This window comes from Mesoplodon bidens (genome assembly GCF_964165515.1).
Source record: "Mesoplodon bidens genome assembly, chromosome: 12".
Lineage (NCBI taxonomy): Eukaryota > Metazoa > Chordata > Mammalia > Artiodactyla > Ziphiidae > Mesoplodon > Mesoplodon bidens.
The window spans coordinates 57,799,337-57,812,274 of record NC_138168.1 but is presented as its reverse complement, the minus strand read 5'-3'; the positions used below and the strand labels follow the sequence as shown (position 1 = coordinate 57,812,274).

General features: G+C 41.9%; 1 protein-coding gene across 4 annotated transcripts in view; it reads right to left on the bottom strand.

The window, feature by feature from the left end:
• The window catches only part of NCOA7 (nuclear receptor coactivator 7), a 144,611-nt gene extending 132,029 nt beyond the window's left edge, over nt 1-12,582 (bottom strand). For 2 of the 4 annotated variants that reach the window (XM_081250536.1, XM_081250539.1), the window contains exon 1: nt 8,406-8,959. The gene's annotated coding sequence lies outside the window, so the exon portion shown is untranslated. Of the gene's footprint in view, nt 1-8,405; nt 8,960-9,119; nt 9,374-12,508 lie in introns of those variants that run through there. The other 2 variants (XM_081250537.1, XM_081250538.1) reach the window with 2 other exon arrangements.
• Between the last annotated feature and the right edge of the window lie 356 nt (nt 12,583-12,938).

Below are 12,938 nucleotides of genomic sequence, written 5' to 3'. Positions count from 1 at the left end.
GAGGAAGTGAAATATTAGCAGCTTTGAAAAGAGGAAGAGAGAGTAAAATATGTCAAAATGAATATGCATCTGATAAAGAAAAGTCAAGAATATAAGAATCCTATGATATATTAATTTTAATTACTTCTAACAATTATCATTGTAATATATATGGATAACAAATAAAATGTGAAAATAGAAATTGCCTATGATCCCAGCAATGGAGACAAAAGTCTCAATATTTTATCACTTTCCTGTCTTTTCTTCCATGAAGCTGAATTTTAAAATCAAATTAGGGTCTTTTTGTATGTACAGTTTGGTATACTATCAAAAAAGACTCCATTATTGAATTTGTCTCCAATTTTTACAATATCAACCTTGCTAATAGCTAATACTTATATAGTTGCTAACTCTGTGACAGAATTCCAAGTGCTTTACATATATTAACTTATCTAATTCTCAATACAATGTGAGAGGTGGATACTATTATTATCTTCATTTCACAGATGAGAAAATCAAGGAGAAATTAACTTGCCTAAGTTCACCTAGCTGACAAACGGTGGAAAAGGACTCCAAGCCAGGCAACAGGCTCCAGCATCCCTGCTTTTAACCCATCTACCATACCACCTGCCTTCCAGAGACAATGTTCTCACCACTGAAATTAAGCCTCATCTCTGATTTTTTCAGGATGTACTCAGAACAGAATCACGGGTGCCAAGGGATTCTATGAGTTGAACTCCTCTCCATCAAAGGCATAATACCCCCATATAACCTCTTACCATCTGTGAAAAGGGAAAATGACCCAACTTCAACTTGCCAGCATTGTTATGGACTTTTACAATCTAATTATAGTCTGCATTTATTTGATGCAATGAAGTTGAATATTTTTTCATGTTTTGGCCATTTGTAGTTCCTGTTTTGTGAATTTTCTATTCCTGCCGTATAGATTGTTTGTGTCCCCCATCCCCATCGCAAATTCATACGTTGAAAACCTAATGCTCTAGGTGATGGTATGAGGTAGGACCTTCAGGAGGCGATTAGATCATGAGGGATCTACCCTCATGGGATTAGCGCCCTCATGGGATTAGTACCCTCATTAAGGAAGCCCAGAGAGATCCCTAGACCCTTCTACTAGATGAGGACACAATAAGAAGTCCAAGGTCTACACCCTGAAAGAGGGTTCTCACTAGAACCTGACCATGCTGGCACCCTGATCTTGGACTTCCAGCCTCCAGAAATGTGAGCAGTAAATTTCTGCTGCTTATAAGCCACCCAGTCTATGGAATTCTGTTCTAGCAGCCCAAATGGACTAAAACGATTCCTTCCTAGAATGCTTTTTAAAGAGTTAAAGTGTGTTAAATTGAAATTATTTTAGAAGATATCAGAGGGTGGCTAACTAGCTGTTTCAGTAGGAGCCTAGAGCCCGGCAAGTAATATCCCTCGGGGGAGTCACCAGGACCCAGGGCTGAGGGCTCAGCTGTAAATGCCTGGGACCATAAGGATTGAGCAAGCCCTCCCAACAGTTTATAGCCTAAAACTGCGCTTTACAGCATACAGCAGGGGCTGTACCTATTGGATGGCTGGAATAGTCATTACTGCTACTCAGGACACACTCAATTCCTCCTATCAACATGTCTGGGGAAACAAATTAGCAAATCTGATGCTTGCTTAGTGAGGTCAGAATTACAGAAGGAAAATGAAAGATTTCAAGGGATCTCACACCTATGGAGCAGTCTTACAGATTTTGCCTATCCTACACGGCTAGTTTGGTTAGTGATCAGAATCATCCACTAGTCAGAGGATTCCACAGGAACAGTGCTGAACAAATGCTATTAAATTCTTACTGGCTAAATTCTCTGTTAATCAGTCAACAGCAATTTACCTCATGTCAGGCACTTTGCAATAAAATCAAGCACATGAGATATCACCTCACACCAGTCAGAATGGCCATCATCAAAAAATCTAGAAACAATAAATGCTGGAGAGGGTGTGGAGAAAAGGGAACACTCTTGCACTGTTGGTGGGAATGTAAATTGGTACAGCCACTATGGAGAACAGTATGGAGGTTCCTTAAAAAACTACAAATAGAACTACCATATGACCCAGCAATCCCACTCCTGGGCATATACCTTGAGAAAACCATAATACAAAAAGAGTCATGTACCAAAATGTTCATTGCAGCTCTATTTACAATAGCCCGGAGATGGAAACAACCTAACTGTCCATCATCGGATGAATGGATAAAGAAGATGTGGCACATATATACAATGGAATATTACTCAGCCATAAAAAGAAATGAAATTGAGCTATTTGTAATGAGGTGGACAGACCTAGAGTCTGTCATACAGAGTGAAGTAAGTCAGAAGGAGAAAGACAAATACCATATGCTAACACATATATATGGAATTTAAGAAAACAAAATGTCATGAAGAACCTAGGGGTAAGACAGGAATAAAGACACAGACCTACTAGAGAATGGACTTGAGGATATGGGGAGGGGGAAGGGTAAGCTGTGACAAAGCGAGAGAGAGGCATGGACATATATACACTACCAAACATAAGGTTGATAGCTAGTGGGAAGCAGCCGCATAGCACAGGGAGATCAGCTCGGTGCTTTGTGACCACCTAGAGGGGTGGGATAGGGAGGGTGGGAGGGAGGGAGACGCAAGAGGGAAGAGATATGGGAACATATGTATATGTATAACTGATTCACTTTGTTATAAAGCAGAAACTAACACACCATTGTAAAGCAATTATACTCCAATAAAAATGTAAAAAAAAAAAAATCAAGCACAGAGGATGCCCTCCGATTACTTGGCTTGGAAAGAAAAATACTATATTCACATACTTAGGAGTCACTTCGTAGGATGGGCCACTATCTCCAGATGGTTCATGTTATCCATCAGGGTTGGTGGTTAATACTTTCGATTTTTAAGAGTAACACCATACTCGGAGGGTTTCACTCCTTTATGTACCAACTACAGAAGCAAACCCAGAGGCAGAGGCAAAAAACAAAAACAAAAAAAAACACTCTCTTAGGTGAGGGCCATAATAAATATGAACTTTTTTTTTTAAATGAGTGTTAACACAATGTTTGGAGAGAATTGGTAAAGTAAGGTAGGGATGCTAAAGAAAATGATACAGACACGTATTCTACGGAGGATGGGGGGGAGCGGCGTAGAGGAGGGATGAATAGTTAAATAAAAGCTTCAACCTTGGGCTTTTTTTTTTTTGACCAATCATAGCATGTTATCCAAAATCACAATTAATTTTTACTAGAAAGGCAATTTTGCTATTTATGAGAAATGCCTGTTGCCAGTATGGAAGGCTACTTGGGATACTACATTACATGTGGAAGGTTCCATGAGTTTCTAGAATCTCAACCAAGAATGGCCCCTAGAGATGACACCAGAACTGAGTGTGGCTTGCTAATGAAAGTAGGAGGACCGAGTGTTCCATGCAGAGGAAACAGCATGGAGAAGAAAAATCATATGCAGCGCATGTGCAGGAAGTGGCAAACAGTTCTGTGTTACCAACATAGAGATTCTGAACTTGGGATCCATAAACAAGGACATGTAGGCAAAATGGTGTGTTTCATGTGTGATGAGACCGTGAACTTTCATCAGATTTCTTTAAAGGGTCCGTGATTGGGGATGGGGAGGTAAGTTCAGAACAACTGTGAGCCACATGCCTGACAGGGAGGGGCAGGGGACAAGAGGTGAATTCCTCAGGGCCCAGGAGACCAGGCTAAGTAAGACTCATGGTGGACTCCTTCCTGCGCAGGATGGGAATCCTTTAGAAGGCTGAAAAGGGAAGTTTAGAAGGAAGACTGGCTGAAATGTAGGGGAAAGTGAAGTGCAGGCAACAGTCCAAAGCATATGAGGAACCAAACAAGAACAGTGGGAATGGAGAGAAGGCAATTAGAGAAATGATTAGGAGATCAAAGGGGCAGGCTGAATGTTCACATTTGCTTGTATGTGCACAAAATGTCACTGGAGGATTCTCAATTAACTGATAACTCTGGTTGCCAGTGGACAGGGGAAGCAGGTAACTAGGAAAGAGGATGAGAGAGAATCCTTTCAATGTTTACCCATATGTACCTTTTGAATCACATGAAGGTATTGCCTACTACAAAAATAAAACTTTTTTAAAAAAGACTTGGAGGTTACCAGAATGATATGCCTCTATGTAAAAATTTGCCCACATCTCTCTCCAAATCCCCTCCTCAATGTTTCAAGTTGCACTTTTGAATTCAGATTATTTTTTCCTCAAAAGCTCCTGGACTGCACCAGTGACTATCCCTTGAGAAGGGCCAGTCTCTCTGTGGACCGGGGTGATAAATGTATGAAAATGAAGTTGACACCATACAGATGTAAAAAACTATTTACATGGTTAAATTCAACCAACTTAACAGGTAGTTGTCAAAATACCAGAATGAAGAAAGTCTGATCAATTAACTCAGGGAGCTCAATCTTTTAAATTTTATGGTGAATAAAAGAGGCTCAAGGAAGAATCTCTATGATTTATTAAAACAAAGATGAATCAAATAAATTACTGATGTGAAAGAGGTCAGATGTGAGGTACAGTGTGGTGAGTGTTAAGCTAATTTAGGCTAGCCCTTTGGCTAAAAATGACTTTTTTTTTTTAAATTAAATAGAATGAATCTCCTGGTCAATCCAGGACTGACTTAAACTGAATGGTTTTACCAATTTTAAATTAGTCAATAGTAGACATAAATTTAATAGTTAAAAAAAATAAGTGGATCTTAGTTTTGCCAAACTATGTAACATTGTTTTCCATTTGGCTATACAAGCGTAAATATACTAAACTTGCAATAGTTGATCAAAGCATATTTAATGGCACCTATTAAACTTGTTAATCAAAACATACTGTATCCATAGATCAATTCTGCACGTTTCCATTTATTGGTTTTATGTTTTATACTTTTCCTTGTTCTACAAAAGATGTGAGTCAGCTTAATAAATTCAATAAAATGGGAAAATATACTTAGGTTAAAAAAATCAGAAGAAAAAAAAAAAAACAAGGTAGAACAGAAATTCAAAACCAAAGGGAAAGTCAGAACATCAATAATATGCCATAGGTTTTTACAGGGTTATTAAAATTAAGTTGTAAATTTGACTCTGTGTTTCCTAGTTGCCAAATCAGAAAGGGAAATATAATCGACTATCTAATTCTATTTTTGCATGATGAAAAATGGACGCTCCATAATTGTTAAGGGGAAGTAAAGCTTTTCTTTGGCATTTAGAGTTGAATGGAATTTCTTGCAAGAGTCTTCAAGCAGGAGCTGTAGAAGGAACTATTACCTTAATAACCACATCTCTTAAGTAACATAACAGTAGGTTTCTTGTGACTGTCTTTATTAATAGAATGCTTCAGTGTGAGCAGAATTTGGGGGGAGGGGTGCAAAGGATGCAAAACAAGGTAACGAAAGTATACAGTTTCTGAAGATCTGGCTAGACTCCTGGCGTAACACCTAGAATTGGAGGGGCACGGGTGGACATCATGGCCTTTGTTCAGCCAACTCTCTATAAACATTTCTTTCAATTAAGCTTCTGGTCAAATTTATGAGCAGACAATTCATTGTCTCTGGCATTCATTACCATTTTTAAAGGGAGATTAGTATACAACAATTATTCTTCATCCACTAGTTCCCTATATTTGAAATTCAAGGTTATACAAATTTTCTTTTCTATACTTTTTCTGCAACCATTAACAATTTTGGTTCTAACATATGTGAATTGAGTGGATCTTACTGGATGTAAACAACAACAACAAAAATCATGGGCTGGGATAAAAAACGGTGGGATAAAAAAGGGACAGTAAGGGACATTTAGTGAGGAAGGGACAGACGGTTTGGTAATAAAAGCTTAGGAAAGATATAGAAAAGTTAGAGTAAATCTAGGTCTTAGGATTTCATTCCAGTGGTGCATGTGGAGTCAGGGTACCGGGGGGGCTCACTTGTCAGGACCCAGGTAGTGAGTCATTCAATTGCAGGGGCGCTACGCATTTGGATGCAGGACACACACAGAAAAATGCCTCTTCCATTCTGACATTAGGAACTGATTTCAAGGTCAAGAGTGCCAGCACAGTCAAGCGCTCAACTTCTCTTTGTCAAATGAACAAATAAGTGTTTATTATCTGCAACAAAGTAAAGAGAGTTTACTGTAACCACAGGGGAGGGCTCTTTTGAGAAGTTTAAAGTGAGCAAGGAAGAACCATATAAATTAACTGCTCAATATCCTTGACTACAAATATAAGATGTGTAAAATGTAATTATCTTTATTTCATGGGAGAATTTTTGCTCTGTTTGAATAAATCATAACATATTTTTCATAAGCTCCCTCCCACTGCTGGTTCCCCCAATCTCACTACCTTTTACATAAAAGTGTTATTTCCTCACCATCTAGGAAGAGCCCAAGTAGGCTGGAGAAGCAATAGTAATAAACTAGGGCTTACCATAGTTTTGTGAAAATAAGTCTTTTGGGTAATATGTAGTAAGGATGGTGAAGAGGTATTAAAATGACAAAAGAGAAAGAAAGAAAATAAGTGACTGGACCACTCCCAGATAATTCTGTTAAACAAAGTGATTGAAAAAAGGTTAATACTGACTCAGAAAACTTACATAACAGGAAAATAAAAACAAAACAGGAAATATTGTATCACAGTGCAAAAATAAAGCAAATGAAATGTGATGCAGTTATCCTTATTTCAAGATAACATAAGATTTAAAAGCAGAGAGGCACCAAACCTTCCAAACCTGCAATGTCACAACCGCCCTGGGTGTCAAACTTGAAAACTGATATGTTTATATACCGAGGAAAACCATGCAGTTGAAAATGTGTATCTATACCATGTATTTTGAATCATTTAGGAATCACAGACACTTCTAAATGCTTTATTTCCACTTTTACCTGTAATAAATACATTATAATTAGGTCAACCACAACAACTCAACTCTAAAATGAGTTAATATGTCACTTATTAACCAAATCATTGTTACCTCTGGAGTAACCCAGAATTTCCTTTAAACATGAATTGTACTTTTTAATTGTGTTTTAGAGTTTAATTAAAATAAGTTTGATTACCAATTAGAAAAAAAATTGCAAGCTTAGAAATGAAATTAGCTTATATTAAGAGTTGGGGAGAATTACCTTATTTAATAACACATTAAAGAAGGATAACATATGGTCTTAAAAATGTCAAAATTCAACTTAAATGCTGGGATAACCGAATTTGACTATTTATACAAAGAAGTAATTTTTAAAATCCAGTTAAACTTCAAAGGCCACAGGAAAACACATTTTAATCCTAAATTGTCTTTAGATGAAGCTTGAAACACAGCTCATTCAACAAATAACTAATGAGCGCCCACTATTCATCCGACTAGGGGATTACAGGACTGAACAAGACGAAGACACTGTCCTCCTGGAGTTTACACCGGTTCATTTAACAAAGCTCTAAACCTTAATACGTTAATAAAACTGGCGCTTACAATGATCCACTTTCCAAAACTCTAAACCTTATTGCTTAATACGAAATTTAAAAATGATAGCCTGTGAAGAGATAATCTTCCCCAGAAGCTCTGATGTATGAACTTTACACTTGGGAGAGAAGAAGGAATTTATAACCAGTTTCTCAGAAATACAGACCTTATTAACATCTATCTAGTTGGAAGCTAGGCTGCGTCCAAGGCTGCCTCTGCTGGCCGACTCCGTGCATCCTTCCAGCAGATTCTCAACTCCCTACACCTGTATCAAACTTGCCACGCTCTTCACGAAAGCCGAAGGCTCCCAAGTAGGCAGCACAAGAATTCCTCAGCCTCATCTATCTCTTGAATATTTGACTCCTAGAGGAGCCTTCTCTAACTGGCCCTAAAATGTTGACTGTAAGGGTTGGAGACATCAATTTTATATATCAGCCTGCCAACTCTGAAATACACAAAAATCCACAGTGACTTCTCTATGCCGCTGAAATAACGCTATGTGTGGCTACATATTGAGAGAGAACAGGAAGAACGCATCTGTTCACCAAGCCGAAAAAATACGGTGACATATTTCCACCTGAGCTGCTGAAAATTCAACGGTATTTCTCCCTTCACCCCGCAATAATCCACACAGCAACACATCCTCTCCACCCCTGCCCGAAGCGCGCACCCCACCGGGCCCAGGGTGTGGGCGGGGAAGGGTCAAGCTCTCCTTCGCCACAACTGGGCCTCCCGAGCTCAAGAAGAGGTTGTCAGGTTAACAGGGGGCTGCGCCCAGCGCCATTAGGACACCTCCGAGCGCAGCACAGAGCTCCAGCGGGAGGCAAGTTTGGCGGGTCCTGGCCCCGGCCCCCCGCCCCTACACAGCGGCAGCATCAGCAGCGGGCGGCTGCGAGGGCTAGTCCCCGCCTCACCTACTTACCTACAGGGCGGGGGCGCCGGCTCTTCGGGTCCGGGAAAAAGGGAGCCGGTGCACGCATTTCTGGGAGCGGTGGCCTCTGCCGCTCGGCGCCCGGGAGCGCATCCTCCAGGGTGGGTGGAAGGAGGGGTCGGGGGAGGACCTTGCGGTGACGCGGTTCTGGGGCAGGAGGGAGGAGCGCCCAGGCGCGTGCCCCGGGGGACCGGCGTCCGGTGCTACTGGACGCGGCCGCGGCGGGGACTCCTCAGGCCTTTCCCCAGGCGCGGTGCCTAGCCAACCCTGCAGATGCACCCGCGGTCAGGACATCGGCCACGACAGGCTGCCGGGCCCGGCCGGAGGCGGGGAGCAGCGGGTGGCGCGACGCGGTGCAGACGCCTACCTCTAGCTCCGCCCGGCCCGCGCCACGCTCTGCGGCCCTCCGCTGCGGCGGGGGCCGGGGAGCTCGGCGGCTTCGCTCGGCCGCTCGGGCTGCAGCTGCAGCGTCCTCCCTGCCCCGGCGACCTCCGAGCTGGCGGTCTGGGCAGCCGCGCCACCCCTTGGCGGCTGCAGCCTCCGCTGCCCCGGCGCAGCCCCAGCCCGAGCCCGGCGGCTCCGCCCCGGAGAGCTGCGCGCGAGGCCTCCGCAGGCCTCAGCCCTTTGTGACGCCTCCCGGGAGCAAGCTCGTTGTGACTACGGCGGTCGGACGCCCGGCGGCTAAGCCTGGGAGGGTCTTCTTACCTCTCCCCGGGCAGCATCTCCTACAGCTGGCTCGCTGTGGCCACCACTGTTCGTGGGAATAAGGCTCTGAGAGCAGAGCTGGAGTTAAAGAGTGTCTCCCCGAGCTTTAAAGCCTTGAGTTTCCTTCCAGTTCGGGGACCACTGGTCACAGTAAATTCATCCTTCTGTCCTTAACGGCGTTGTGTTTCTCAAAGGGGCCCACCATCTCCTCCCCCGTCCCGCTCCCATCCTAGGGACAGCATCCCGGATGCTGCCAAGTTGCTATCATTACAGCAATAGGGACGTAGCAATTGAGCCCTCCAGGACGACTCTTGGCAAAGAACCGAGAGAGCCTGGGTTGTGAGATTTGCATCAGCTGCGGGGCAGTGCCTGTGAGTTTCCCATCCCCATCTGGGAGCTGTTCCTTCTACGGTCCCATGACCAGCACTGCAAGATGACTAGGAGGATTTGGCCGTGAGGTTTACCCTTCCGCACAGAAAACAACTTCATGGTGGAGCCTGCAGCTGGTGCGATAACATTGGTGTGTCACAGGCCAGACACACAGGCACACTAGATAGCGGCTTGCTCTGGCTTGTTGATGCTGCTTAAACTGTAACAGCCTCTCGTGGAAGACTCAGGGAAGCATTTAACAGTGATGGCTTTGGGATTTCAGTTGCAAGTGGTCATGCTATATAATCTTGCAAAATATGGAATAATCGCCCATGATATGCTGAGCATGTATAAAATTGGACCTCAGGTTTACATCTTTCTGGTTTGAATGTGAAGAACTGGGTATTTTACTCTTTTTTCTTTAGGCATTCATTATGTTATTTGCAAATTATTTCCAAGGGAAAATTAGGCTTCTAAGGTATAAAGAGCTGATATCATTGAATCAGAAGAACATGGTTTGGGATCACCAGAGAAAGTGAGCTGCTCTCACACTTCTTTGATGATTTTGAAATCTAATATGAATTTTTTAAAAACAGACAAGAGACATGTTCCATAGCAGTACAAATTGTGATAAAATTGCTAGGACTTTTTGAGATTTTTGTTTGTTTTTGCGGTATGCGGCCTCTCACTGTTGTGGCCTCTCCATTGCGGAGCACGGGCTCTGGACGCGCAGGATCAGTGGCCATGGCTCACGGGCCCAGCCGCTCCGCAGCATGTGGAATCTTCCCGGACCAGGGCACGAACCCGTGTCCTCTGCATCGGCAGGCTGACTCTCAACCACTGCGCCACCAGGGAAGCCCTGAGATGAGTTCTTTTAAGTAAAGTGGACATCCAGTGGGGAGCAGGGTAGGAGCTGCATTGTGTATGGATCAGGAAACACAGGACACATGACTTGGTTACTTCCAGAGACCCTGATTTGATCTAGAGCCCCAGTTTATTTTCAAAAGTACCTATTATTATTCATCATATCTAGCCCCATATTCAAAACAAATTGACTATAAGAATCTATATGTATATATGTGATGAATAAGTGACAAAACAAAGTCACTTAACGAGAATTTGGCAGTTGCTGAGTCTCACATTTGTAAAGAGGTCTGCTTTAGACTGTAGTTTCTGCATGAAATGTCCATTGAGTTGCAATTCTTGACTATTTCCATCCTTTCACCACCAAGAGTTCCCTTTTGTTTTTCTCTCTATGGACCCCAGATTTTGTCAAGAAAAAAATTAATCAGTGATCTTTTTTATTAGGCAAAGATATAACTATGTGTTTTAAAAGTAGTAACCATCAATTATAAATGGCTTGTCAGCCTTTGAAAAACATGGCTTATAATTTAAGGATCCTCTTTACTGTCTTCATGAACTGCTCTAGGACTGCAGGCTGTATCATATGCTTATAACATTTTATTACAATGAAAGTCACAGTAGAATAAAGATTTCTGCTCTACAGTTTAAAGAGGGAGAAAATTCCCCCTTAATGATTGTTCATTTATTCTTTTTCATTAACTCAGCATTTACTGATTTGCCTAGGCCTTGTCTTTATAGAGAAATCCAAAGAAATGAAACTATTTCCCTATCCTCTAGATCTGTGCTGTCCAATACAGTACCCACTAGCCACATGTGGTCATTTAAATTTAAACTAAATTAAATTTAAAATGTAGTTTTTCATTTCACTAGCCACATTTCAAGTGCTAAAGAGCCACACGTGGCTAGAGACTACTCATTGCACAGCATGGAATAGAACATTTCCGTTATGGCCAGAAATTCTTCTGGATAGCACTGCTCTAACTAGGTGAAATTTTAATTGGGAGAATAAGATATAGTATCTAAAGTTATTTGGGAAATCTTAGTACACTACAGATCAAACCTCATTAGAATGTGTACTTTTTAAGAACAGGGTAATCTCTAAGAGTCCGGGCTCTGGCTTCAGACTGTGGCTCCATCACATGCTGACCTTCGGTAAATTACTTAACCTCTGTATCTGTAAAAGGGGGATGATAATAGTACCAAATTTCAGGGTGGATATAGGGATTAAATGAGATAATCTGTGAATGATGCTTAGGCTAAAGTCTAGAATGTGACCTTCAAGAAAAGTTAGGTATTTTTATAGCAATATACATTATTATAATAAAGATTTTCTTTTAAAAAAATTGTATCCTTAGCACCCCTCACTGTACTTAGCTAATAGAAAGTGCTTGGTAAATGCTGAGTTGATGAAAAATTGTAATGCTACACTGATTTTATGGATATGAGGGCCTCTTTTAAAAATGAAAACTGATCTTCCTATCTCTGTTGAAGGGTAGAGGCCATTTTAGGGCAATTTAGGCAGAATTGTCATCTCACTTTTTCTGGGGTAAAGAACCCTGTATGATGAGACTTTGGGAGTAGACAGAGAGAAGCAGAAAGGCCTTCAGCTCTTAAAGGAAAAAAAGAGGGTCACTTGCCCTCCTTTTTTTTGCTCCTCAGGGCAGGAGTTGGATAGTGGGAGACAACTGGATCCCTGAGTTCAGAAATCAGGTGTTCACCCAAGGGACTTCCTGGAGGAGGTGGGTAGGAATTCCACATCTTTGGGAACAACACCAAACAACAGCAACCATTATTGCAAATGTGTTCTGTATTTTTCTTACATATCTATCCAAGAATAGTTTTGTAATAAAGTATGGCTAGTATGTGTGCTTCTAACCACAGCACTGGTAACCTCTCATGAAACTGGAGTTCCAGAAACACAGGCAAATACTGCTGCAACACCTTGTCAAAATGAAAGTTCCCTGGTAAGTAATGAGCTCACAACTACAGAAAGAATTGAAACTTCTTTGGGAATTTTCTCTGTAAAGATGTTGAAGAGGAGATTTTTGTACTGGTTGGTGCGTTTAATCTACCAGCACCAAGAAAGTTCATTCTCTAGTGGTTAAACCCATTTTGCTTTTCCTAGCACAAAGAGAAACACACCTCCTTGCACACACCTGACGTAGGCTAGTTGAGACACAGGAGTTCCATGGGAGGAAACACTGATGACATCTTGGAGGTCTGTGGGGAGCCATCCTACACCTAAAGAGGCAGAATAGAGTACACTATTTAATAGTGTTGAAGGCAGTAGCTCATTTTCACAACGGGGGTCATTGGTCCGGAACATCTTAGATACCATCTTGAGTTTTGAGAGGAATGTAAATAGGTTCTTTTGTGGATAGGCCTAGGTTCAGTGCTTCTCTCGGCTTGTTATAAAGAAGAGGTAGAAATCTTGTCTAAAGAGGAGGTAGAAATTTCCTTGTCATTTGAAAAGAGAAAGAGCCTGCCAGAGTGTATTGAGAAAGAAATACTGACATATATAGGAACGGATTGCTGTCTGGGTGCCTGTTAGTAGGTAGAACTTATGGCTGCTTATTTAGAATAAGC